This window comes from Gordionus sp. m RMFG-2023, chromosome 3 (assembly GCF_954871325.1).
Source record: "Gordionus sp. m RMFG-2023 chromosome 3, tfGorSpeb1-WG-v2, whole genome shotgun sequence".
Lineage (NCBI taxonomy): Eukaryota > Metazoa > Nematomorpha > Gordioida > Chordodea > Parachordodidae > Gordionus > Gordionus sp. m RMFG-2023.
The window spans coordinates 1754123-1766801 of record NC_088777.1 but is presented as its reverse complement, the minus strand read 5'-3'; positions in this window follow the sequence as shown (position 1 = coordinate 1766801).

Sequence of the window (12679 nt, the reverse complement as noted above, 5' to 3'; positions counted from 1 at the left end):
TATATAATATTTTAAAATAATTTGACAAATTAAAAATTTTCTATTAATTGAGAAATTAAATTTTGATAATCAAATTTAGAATATTTTTTTTTGTAAGGATAAAATTAAATTTATATTATAATTTTAGTGCTAGCGTAATTTGCAAAATGCAAAAAACGAATTAAAAATAAGCCTTTTGTTCATATTTTAACTTTAGTTATTTTTGTAAAGATTACTTATTAGAAGTTCGAGAATGGTAAAACCTGGGCACAACAGGAATTTAGCTTTTATACTTTCTTTTTGGGAATTGACATTATTACAACCAATCTATCTTTTTAAATTTAACAATTCAGCCATTCTTTCTAAACAAGGGTATCTAGCAAAGAGATCCTCTCTCCCTAAATAGTGCCTTTATATTGAATGTTTGGTACCTCGACGACAGTACTCTTAGCTGACCCTTTTATTAAGAAATCCCCAAAAGACCCGACCCAAATATTTACCAGGCCCGTTTCCACATTCTTACTACTGTTGCCCATGCTGTCTGTTTCATCTACAACCTATAACCAAACTCTGTTTTTTCCTTGCTAACTTTTAACCCACCTTTTCTTCATTTCATCCTTTGTGTCTTTCTTGGAAGGAAGGAAGGAAGGAAGGAAGGAAGGAAGGAAGGAAGGAAGGAACCAAATTCAAGCCACCCATGCTTTAGCCTCGATATTTCTAAAATAAAAATTTTGAATTAGAACCAGATTATATAAAAAACGATACTCATATGGGCTGGAGTTTGACCTCAACTGAATTTTTAATTATTTTGTTTTTCTAATGTTTTTGGAGCATTTTTATGATCCAATTTGGTAGACAAAAATAATATTATTGAAATCAAGGCCCAAAACGTCCCAGCGTAATACCAATTTTTTTTTTCTTTCCGATTCCAGAATATTTCTAGGATCCAGGGCAGGCCCTTTTATTTTTAATAATAGATCCAAAGATTTTCATTTTTATATTTGGACCGTTGAAAAAAAGAAGTTATTACGATATTTCAACAAAATTGGGTAAGTTAATAAACGCTTCTGAGAGAGTAATTAAAAGCAGCTTTTAAATGGTTTATTCTCGAAAGAAAAAAAAAAATAAAATAAATAAATCCATTAAAAATACACAATTTTGGGGTTAAAAAAAAAATTAATTTCAAATTTTGTCGAGGTTTCAAAGCGCCCGTCTAGATTTGAATCTTTTAAAATCGGCGTTAGAATCTAAACAGTGTCAAAACAAACAAAATCGTTTCGATTGATTCTACAACTGTATAATATTATACGTTAAAAAATATGTATACAATATTATGCTCCTAAATTTACCAAGAAAAAAACAATATTTAACTTATTTTGTTTTTTTTAACTTTTAAAAAAGTCTTAAATAGCTAAAATAGCTAATAAAAAACAATATTTCTCTTATTTTGTTTTTTTAACTTTTAAAAAAGTCTTAATATTAATAGCTAAATTCGCCAATTAAAAACAATATTTCTCTTATTTTGTTTTTTTTTAACTTTTAAAAATCTTAAATAGCTAAATTCACCAATTAAAAACAATATTTCTCTTATTCTGTTTTTTTTAACTTTAAAAAGTCTTATAACTTATATTATATTTTTATTTTCAAGTCTAAAATAACTTTAAATTTATAATTAAAAATAGGAACATTAAATAAATTTAAAAATCGCAATAAAAAAAAAACTTTTCTTTTTTGATTTTTTGGGATTATTATAAAAATAAAAAAACTAATTATAATTTTAAAAAAAATCAAAAAAAAGAGAAGTGAACTAATTTTTATTTAAATATATATAAAATATAAAATTTAAAAGTATTTATAAAATTATATAGTAGCCAAAATGTCTAAAAAAATGTAATAATAAATAAATAATTATAACATTATAAAAAAAAAACCCCATTTTTTATGTTTTGTTACTTGGAGAATTCATGGTAAATAAGTATTAAAAAAAATACACCAAATATTTTTGACTCATTTATATAATATATTCAGTAGCCGGCATGTCTAACAAGAAATTAATAGTAAAATTTTTCTTTTTAATACTATTGTTATATTTTATTTATTATAATATAATTTTTAAAAAAAATTTGTAGGGTTTTTTAAGGGGAGAAGTGGGGGGTGGTGTAATTCAAAAGAAAAGTTTTTATACCTTTAAGGTGTCTTTTAAAATATAAAAAATATTAATAAAATAATATTATTTTTTTAAATTATTTTTATATTATAATCCATATCCGGTATATATATATATATATATTTAAAAAAAATAAATATTTTGTTATTTTTAAAGAAGAAAGGGGGGTATAAAAAAATAAAAGGCAATTTGTCCATGTTATTTAAATAGATAATTAATTAATTTTTTAAAGAATGAAGATGAGATTATTTATTATTACTTATATTAATAATTACACCTGTATTATAAAGACTCTCTCTCTATTCTTCCTTTATTAAATTTTGTCAATTTTATATATTTAATTTAAGTTTTAATAATTAATTTTCCATTTAAATTAGTCATTTATTTTGGCGGACAATGACAATTTTTCGATTGATAATCGAGTTTATATATAAATATGTTATAATATAATATACCTAATAAAAATTTCATTTCTATTGTAATCTATATTACGTGTTATTATTCTTAAGATAGATTTAGGTAGACCGACAGGAAAGTATATATAATATGTGCACTTATCAGGGCATAATTGAAAACAAAGAGATTTATAATTTTGAAAAAAAAAATAATAAAATATAATAAAAAAAAATTCTTAATTTGTAAAAAATAAAATTTTTTTAAAAACAAGAAAAGAAAGAAAATAATTAATCATAAAAAAACAAAAAAAAAAATTAAATGCAAATACGAAAAATATTAAATTAAAAATTATATTAAAAAAATAAAAAAAAAAATAAGAAAATATTAAAAATTATAAACCGAACATTATGAACACTCTGTTAGTGAGAACGAATATATCTTTTTTTTAAAAGGATTTCAGCTTTTTCGATGACAGAAAATGGGAGGTTGGGCTTTGCTGCAAAACTCCCAGAAGTATAGTTCTAAGTCAGAGGGAGACCATTAGTCCAGTGAATTGAACGCGTTTGTGAACGAAGTTCATTTTGGACGGGTTCGAGAACGAAATTCATTTTGAGGGATACACAATCGGGGCGATTGACATTTTTATTTGAAAGGCCCACTGACTGGTTTGAGGGTGGATGTGATATTAATTTTTTTTTAGTGCAGCTAGGAGAATGTTGTTCATGGATTTTTGAGGGGAAGCGGGGTTGTGTCGTCTGCGGGAGAACTTGCAGTGCAAGGGATGGTTGGCTTTCGATTCGATGGACTTGGCCACAATCGATGCAAATGATAGGTACTACAGCATTACAGTACGTAGCTGTTCGCCAGTCAAGAGGCCAAGATTGGAACTGGAGATAGCTTCCAACCATTCCTAACCTGAGTTTGCATTTTATGTTATTGGTTTTCCTCAAAGGGCCTGTTCGAAATGAGGTAATCGACAGAGGGCGATCAATTCCAGTCTATTTGAATGCTGAAGGTAGGATGACAGAGGGTGAACAAGCACTTGCTTTCCCATTATATGGGTCTGGGATAGATCAGGATCTATAGGAGTAGAAACATTATTGAAGATAATTTGAGCAGCTAGAGGAGATAAAATAAAGGCTGAAAAAGAAAATTGTAGCGAGGATCTGATGCCAATAGCACCTGACTTGCCGAGGAGGGTGGTCTGAAACCAGGATGAATCCGAAAATTTTATGTTCAATATATTTTGGAGGAGGCCCTTGATTTGGATTTCTTGAGAAACTAGCAAATCACTTCTCAGTGAATAGAGGATTTGGGTATATTAAAATAGTTTTTGAATTAAAAAAGGATTAGCAGGGATTAAATATGTTCAATTTAAACAAATTGTTAAGGGATCCCCCCCCTATCGGTGATCCAAGATGTATCATCTCACCTCTGCTAATGACGTGCGTGGTATGTGGTGCCTAAAGGAATGAATGTACGATTTAGGAAGCAAATCTCACATTTGAGGAGATTGAGTGATAGTCATGTATGATAGATCCTCGATGATGGGTGCCCGCAACAATGCCATCATCGAGATACCAAGAATTTAAGGAAAAGATTGGATTGAATTTCCTGTATTATTTTGTGGATCCCAATGCAAAATAGAGCAGGGCAAAAGGGGTCTCCCTGTTAAATCCCCTCTTAAGATTTGATTATATTTTTATTGTATTTTTAAAATATATAGCTAGAATAACTATGGAGTATATATGATGAGTATTTAAGATATTTTGCTAAGCAAAGGAACAAAATGTTGGCCCTTTTATTGTATTGAAGTCATTATTGAAATCAAGTTTTGAAACAACGTCATCAGGAATTCTATTTGCGATAGTTACAAGGGAAAGATTAGCAAAAATTTCTGCTCCTCCAAGAGAGCCAAGCCTAGTTGGAGTGGCGACAGAAATGACGAAAGAGATTCCTTGATTCGTAAAGCAATAATTTTAGAAACGGCTCTTCGGAAGAAATACTCTACTACGATTGGTCGAATACCTCCGTCCTTTTTTAAAGAGCTATTATACGGGCACCAATGAGAATAGAAATGATGAGTGCTGGAAAGGCCCATTGAGAATTATATTTAATAACCTGGTAAGGTTCTGTAAAAGATCTTTACATGTAACGTTGGGGTTCATAATATCTTGTATGAAGTAGCATGAATGCCATCAAGCCCTCCAAAGGAGTCTTAACGGCTTTAATGGTCTAGTCAATGTTAATTTCAGGAGCAATATGATTGTTTTGGTTTGAATAGACAAATTTTTGAGTCATATATAGGGTGTTTTTGGAAAACAAAGCTTCTAGGGTGGACTCGTTTTTGGGAGATAAGGAGCCTTCAGAAGTCATAGCACGAAGAACTGATTTAATGTTAAGGCAATTTATTTTATATGAAGTTACATAGATTGGTAAGTGTGGTGCAATGACATTAATACTATAGACTGCCGATCGTAATGCTAAAATCAAATTTGAAGTGGCAAAAATTGAAGTGACTGGTGGCCATTTTGTGTTTGTATATGATAAAAAGTGTTAAGTTATTAGGGTGGGAAATGATGGAAAAAGTATTATCGATAAAGGAGAAATGGTTATTAAAGATGAACAAGTAATGAGATGCGTTAAAAGAATCTCTGATGGTCATGGAGAAAATTTTGGGGAAATGTTACTAAAAGGATTTCAGAAGAGAAGATCGTATGAATGATAGGAAAGTACGATCATTTTAAAAAGTAATATTATTCCAATAATGAGCTTTCAGAGGAATGGAAAAGAAAATTGGGGAAGGAGAGAATTTTTTCGAGACAGATTTAATCGACAAAAGATGAATATGCAAGGTGTGAAATGCTATGCTAGCTGAGAATTGGGACATATAAGTAGAAATTGTGTTCAGAAATGTATATAACGCTTAACATGCAACCTATTAAATGTAATAGATGTGGAGAAGTAGGGCATAGGGGAGACTGGGGTTAGTCGAATCAAATTTTACAAAATTGGCTATATCTCCTGTTTTTTTTATAGATAATATAAAAATAATATATGATTGGATACCTAAAACTATACTCTATAAAGGTGCCTTATAAAAAATCTTAAGAATATAATCAATTTTTAAATTTTATTTTTTGTAAAAGTAAAAATTTTGTTCAACAAGCCCCAATAGCGGGGTAGGGCAAACCACTTCAAAAGGCTTCTAAACCTTAGGTTTTTTTTAGGCCATAATAAATTGAAATGCATTTTTATTTATTAATAATGATATGTATAGAATAATTTTATTGTTTTATTGTTCAAAATATCATATAATAAATTGAAGCTAATTATATATAAAAATTGAAACTTAATTTTGGCTAATTTAATAAACATTTTGGACATAAAAAAATATGAATTTTAAGGAGAGATTAATATTTCTTAGCATAAATCCTAAATACCAATCATAAACAGCCATAAAATTGCCTTATCAAGATTTTGAAATTTTTTTCATTATATATTGCCATAATTGACGAGTATGGTTTAGCAAACCCCACTAGCTCTAAATTGACAAAATATGATTAAAATAATATCTAGATTTGATAAATACTCATAAAACTTACCCAAGTTATAGAAGAATGTTTAAACTTTGTAATAAAATTTAATTTACATATAAATGATTATATATTTTAATAAAAATTAAAATTCTGTCATGCAAAAATCTTTTGAAAATTTCATCAAAATTTTATTTCTTAAATAAAATTTTTTAGTAAATTAATTATTTCAAAATATTTTTCGTCCATAGATGTATACTAATGAATACTGTATAAGGAATAAAATTTTAACCTTCTGGTGTATTTAATTTTAAAATGAGATTAAGTGGTTTGTCAAGCCCCAGGGTTTTCCTAACCCCAGTCTCCCCTAGTAGCGAAAAATGTAATGTCCCTACGTGTCGTATTAATGGAAAATAATAAAAAAAACATTTCAATGTAAAAAATGTGGAAAGATATGACATTTTAAAGAGAATTGTTATGTAAAGGAACCGATAAATGTGGGAGGGAGAATTTCCTGCAGTGAAATATTTAGCCCCGGCGTCCAATGTAAGAATGGTACAACAAGATAACGATTTTGCGAAAGAGGGGGAATACAAAGATGAGAGTACGGTTAGGTGTTTCAAGTGCAGGTGGAGAGGACATCGAGCGGCGAAATGTCCGGAGAGGGTGACTAAACGATAGCGAAAATAGTATGATAAAGATTATTACAGCATAAACTGACATAGACTTCCATTGGGTAGAGATAAAGAAGTTAAAGAAAATAATAGGGATGATGAAAAATGAAGAATTATATAATTCCAATTTTAAAATTAGAGGTTAAAGGAGAGAAGGATAAATGTCATCGTGTGAAAATAGTTGTGGGGAGTAAAGAAATATCTATGTTGTTGGATACAGGTTTGGCGATATCGATTTTGAGTTATGAAAATTATTGTGAATATTGGCGCCTGAAGCCGTTATAATTGAAAAGGAAATGATTGTTACTGTTTGGGTTAAGTGTGTCAGCCCCCCCATTTTTCAGCGTACAATGGCCGCTGTTTTCTAGAAGGTATTTTTTATTATATGGGTGATGTTTTGGTTGTTGGAATAATGATGAAAACAGCATAATGATAGGCTGGAAGAGGTTTTTATAAGAATTCGAAATAAGGGATTAAAAGTCAGTCGTGAAAAGAATGTCTTGGGAATAACTGATTTACGTATTCGGGTCATAAAATTAATGGAATGGAAGTTAATTTATTGAGTATTGTGAATTTAAATAGGCCGACCAGTAAGGTATAGGTCCAGTCGTTTACGGTAATTGTGAATTATTACCATCGATTTATATTGATTTTAGCGGGAATAGCTACCCATTTATATGAACTATTAAAGAAAGGAGTGCATTTTGAAATGGGAAAAGGAACAAGAGATTGCGTTCAAAACATTAAAACAGAGAATTGGCAAGGAGCCAAATCTAGTATGTTTTAATAGTGATTTGAAAGTAATTTTGGCGATAGACGCATGTAATAGAGAAGTAGGTGAGGTTATGTTATATCTAATAGAAGGGATAGAAAGACCTGTTTTATTTTTCTCGAGAGTGTTTAGAGAGGCAGAAAAGCAGTATTCGGTGATCAGGAGGCCTTGGCTGTTACTTTTGGGTTAACAAAGTGTCGCGAGTACATTATAGGCCATTAATACATTTATTTAAAAAAGATAATAAATAGTTGATGTCGCCTCGACTTCAGCGATGGTTATTGTTAGTGGGAAGTTTTGATTTTAGATTTAAAGTATCGAAAGGGAAAGTAGAATCAATTACCTGATATTTTGTCGAGATTAGGAGCTGGGGAAAGCCTGGATGAGTCAGTAGTATTGAATAAAGAGAATCGAGAAGAATGTTTGGTACGTACGTTAATGCGAGGTATAAAGGGTAGCCCGAAAACTTGGGAAGATATACAAATATGTACAAAGAAAGATTGAGAATAGGGGAAAAAGGTCATGGAAAGATGATGATATTCAAAATTATAGAAACAGAATTAACTGTAGTGGACAATTGTGTCATGAAGGGACATCGAGCAGTTATACAGGGGTTCGAGGGAAAAAATTTTGAATGTTATAGACGCGGGTCATCAAGGAGTTACCCGTATGAAGCAATGGGTAAGAGAGTACGTATGGTGGCCAAGAATGTGTAGGATTTGCAGTCAGACATGTCCAGTAAGGATAAAAATGGTGCAGAAGCGTCGACATCAGGATCCATATTACTAGCGGGGTCCCTATTAAAATTAGGAGTATTCGGCTATAGTATATATATTAAGTGTAGATGCGTTCTCCAAATGGAGAGAATTTGAAGAAGTGCATAGGTTAACTGCGAATATTGTGATTAAACATTTTAAGAAAGTATGGTTGAAGTTTGGTATTCCGATAATATTTTGGATGTGGGACAAGTTTTTATCGATAAGGTATTTAAGAAATTCTCTGAGAGAACGGGCGTGTATCATGTGTTAGCACCACCGTCTCACCCCAGTTCAAATGACAATGCGGAACGGATGGTGGCGATGGTTAAAGGATGTTTAAAGTAGACAAAAAATGGGAAAGGAGAAATATGGGTGAAACATTTCTAAGATTTTTTTGTTAATTTATTTTTATATATTTTTATTTAACTTTATTTATTCAAATTTATAAAAGATTTATTTTTTATAAAATATGTATATATATATGTATATGTATATATATACGAGATAATTTAAAGAGAAGAAAGGATGAAAAAATAAAATAGCTTATTTATTTTCTTACGTCTTTACATGTTGCCCTTAGGGAGGATGAACTTAAAAAAATAATTCATCAATCCCACTAGTATTTTGCCTAACATAAAAAAAATTCGATATTAAAAAAAAGCACATGTTTTTCATATTGTCTTGTCTCGATGTACACATTTAAAATATCGAACATTCACATCACTATGTCTACTTATGATTTATTATTTGAACTAACGGAGAACACCGATGCCGATTACTTCCGCGGGCCTAATTCTGGGCGATGTTTTCCTTCAGTTCCATAACTTAAAAGATATGTTTGAAATACTAATTTTATGTTTATAATGATACCGAATTTTTACATAGTGTTATGTATTTTTGTTAAAATTTAAACTGAAATGTATTTACTTTGAAACACTACTATATACATTTGTCATGAAAATCTATTAAATAAACTCTATTAAACTAACGATTTACAAAATTATTAATGGATGATAAATTTAAAGCCATTGAAGAGCTTCCATATAAATTTTCTAAATTAAATGGTGAATTTAACAGATGATGTGTAACGACAAAATTAGATCCTTATGTTTAGTCATTAAAATTTTGGACCTTAACTTAATAATAATAAAAAAACTTAGATATTTAGTACCTACACAAAATATAAATAATTTAATTAAATAAATTTAATCTTGCCTCTACTCTTAAGGCACAAACGAAACTTTTTCAGAATGGTATTCAAGATTATCTAAACTTGGTAGACTATGGGCTTTTCCTGATGATAGTCGTATTAAGGAAAAACTTAGAACATTTACTTTAAATGACAACATTTAAACATAAACTAAGTAAAAAAATGTTAATTTAACCTTAGATGAAGGTAGAAATAGGAAGAAATTAAATATCATTAATACTAAATCGGACAATGTTATTAACGTGAGTAATGATAAAAAAAACTTAATAAAAAGAGAGAGATATTAATATAATAGAAATAATGAACATAAGAAATTAGATAAATGTTCATGTTACCAAAATACTTCTGACAATATTTTTTCTAGATACACTTGTAGGAATGAGAATAACGACTATTACAATAGACTTAATGATAATTTTAGAAATAATTTTAGACAAAATTACGACAATAAATATAACAATAATTATAATAGGAACGTTAATTTTAGATATTATGACAATAATAGTAATCTTAGAAACAGTAACCATTATAAAAACAGCAACTTTAGAAACTATCACAATAACAACAATTATATAAACAGAAACTTTAGAAACTATCACAATAACAACAATTATCAATCTAATAACAACTCGAATAACTATGGTAGAAACAACGTGGCGTACTAATAATCAGAGGAAACAAATTCAATACGATGATCAAAATCGCAACAATTACCGATCCTATAATAACAACTCAAATACCGATGGAGGAAACAACAGGTGGTATGATTACAACCAGAGAAATATAATATAATGACCAAAGTAGATATAACAATCAACATGAATATTGAAGAAATTGATGAAGACAAAGTTGACACTACAAAAGACAATTATAATAATGATTTTAATGTCAACAACTTAACAACATGCTTAATGATAATGATAATGCTTTTATGACTACTCTAAAATAACAATGCAAGTCGACACAGGAAAATTCACCATCATACCTCATGAGATGGATAGGAAAGTTGTCATAAGAGAAATTAAAAAATCCAAGTTGCCACTTACAGCCTACGACGGAAACTTAATTAAGATCATCGGGTCAACTCAAGTCAAAGTAAGTTATGAAGGTATGGGAAAATATTTACAAACAGTGGCTTGAGAATCAAGAAAAAAAATGATTTATTAGGACGTACAAGGATTAAAGCATTCAAAAATATCTTGAACAAATTTATAGATTGACATCAATTATGAATATGAAATTAAACTGATTAAAGATTGTGAATCCAAATTGACCTACAGACCAATTAACAAAGCAAATATCAAACTACATTTAAGAAGAGATGCCCAACCTAAAATTATGCCACCAAGACATAGCCTATGCAAAGATTGATATTGTGGGCAAAGAACATATAAGATGGATACACTAAAAAATAATTGAGGCGGTTAAAGGTGTTCGATGGGCAAGTCCTATAACCACCATCTACAAAGATGATGGGAGCATTAGGCTTTGCGCTGATTTTAAAGACACTGTAAATTCATCTAGAAGATTTGAGATATCCATTTCCACGAATAAATGATCTAATAGCTGAGCTTTCGGAAGGAAAGAAATTTACCAAGATCGATTTTATAAATGTTTTTCTACAGATTCCGTTTGATAAAAGTTGCAGAAATCTTACTATAACCGCACACAAGGGATACTACCAATTTATTAGACTTTCTTTTGAGCTAAAGACCTCATCTGCAATATTCCAACAAATTATGGACGAGATGTTCGGTGATATGAAAGATGTCATATTTTACATTGACGATTTACTCATAACTAAAAACAACGATGAAGCTTATTTAAACAACATCAAAAAAGTGTTTGAAAGAATATCATATGTGTTAGTACCTAACTTCACCAAAAGCTTATTTTTTAAAAACGAACTCAGGTTCCAAGGTCATGATATTGATGCTAAGGGACATACTAACCATGATAATATTAAAGCAATAATAAATATGCCAAAACCAAAATCAGCTGCTGAATTATCAACATTTCTGGGTATAGCTGATCCTTTATACAAAATTGTCAACAAAATGGGATAGAACTTAGAACACTCTATAAGCTTTAATGATCTAAAGACATTGATTAGTCTTCCTCCAGTTTTGACATTTTAATCCTGAATTACCTTTCGGAATTGCAATTGATACATCTAAATGTGGTTTAGGAGCTGTATTATTTTACATTGAAAAAGATGGCAAAGAAAACCCAATAGCTTTTGCATCAAAAACCTTATTAAAATTCAAAATGAATTTCATCAATATTGAGCGTGAGGCTCTCGCTATTATATTTGCTATAAAGATATTCCAGGAATACTTAATCGGGACTAAATTTGAAATAATTACTGACCATAAACCGCTAGTCCATATTTTTGCCAAAGGACTTAAGGACAACAGTACTATGTCCTTAAGACTTCAAAAATGGAAAACATTAGGGGTGTAGCGTGATACATTACCCCCTTATCACATACCCCTGAATTATTATATCACTATGATACATTAACTCCCCATTTGATAAAAAGTATTAAGTAGGGATATAACTAATAACAAAGATCTTATTATATACAATGCAAATTGATAAGGAGAGTTATATGATAATACATTATTTTTATATTACAGAAATTCTTGTAATTTAATTTTTGATATTAAATTTGATTTTCGATAAATTTTGAATCAAATTTTAATTTTATTAATTTAGTTTGTATAAAGTGTTCAATTTTAAATTCCAAAATTAAAATATTTATAAATATAATATTACAGTTATAAAATAGTGGATCTCGATATTTTCAATGATAATAAAGGTAGAAAATAAAACTTAGATGTTAATACAACTAAATATCAGAAATTAAATATTTTCTGTCTCATAAATTTCAATATTAAAAATATTTAATTATCTGTCACTCATAAGCTTCATTTTTGCTAAACATATAAACTTTAAGCATGACCTTGTCAATCATAAGTCTCAATATTGTTATATATAAACTTTTAACATTGCAGCCAGTCATAAATGTTAGTAATACTAAATAGTAGTAACTTTTAACATCACATGTCAGTTACTAATTATAGTATTACTAAATAATTGAAATTTTTAACATTATACTACAATAAATGTCAGTAGTACTAAAGGGAGTTAATTTAAATTTAAAAATCACGTTACACCGGGAAAT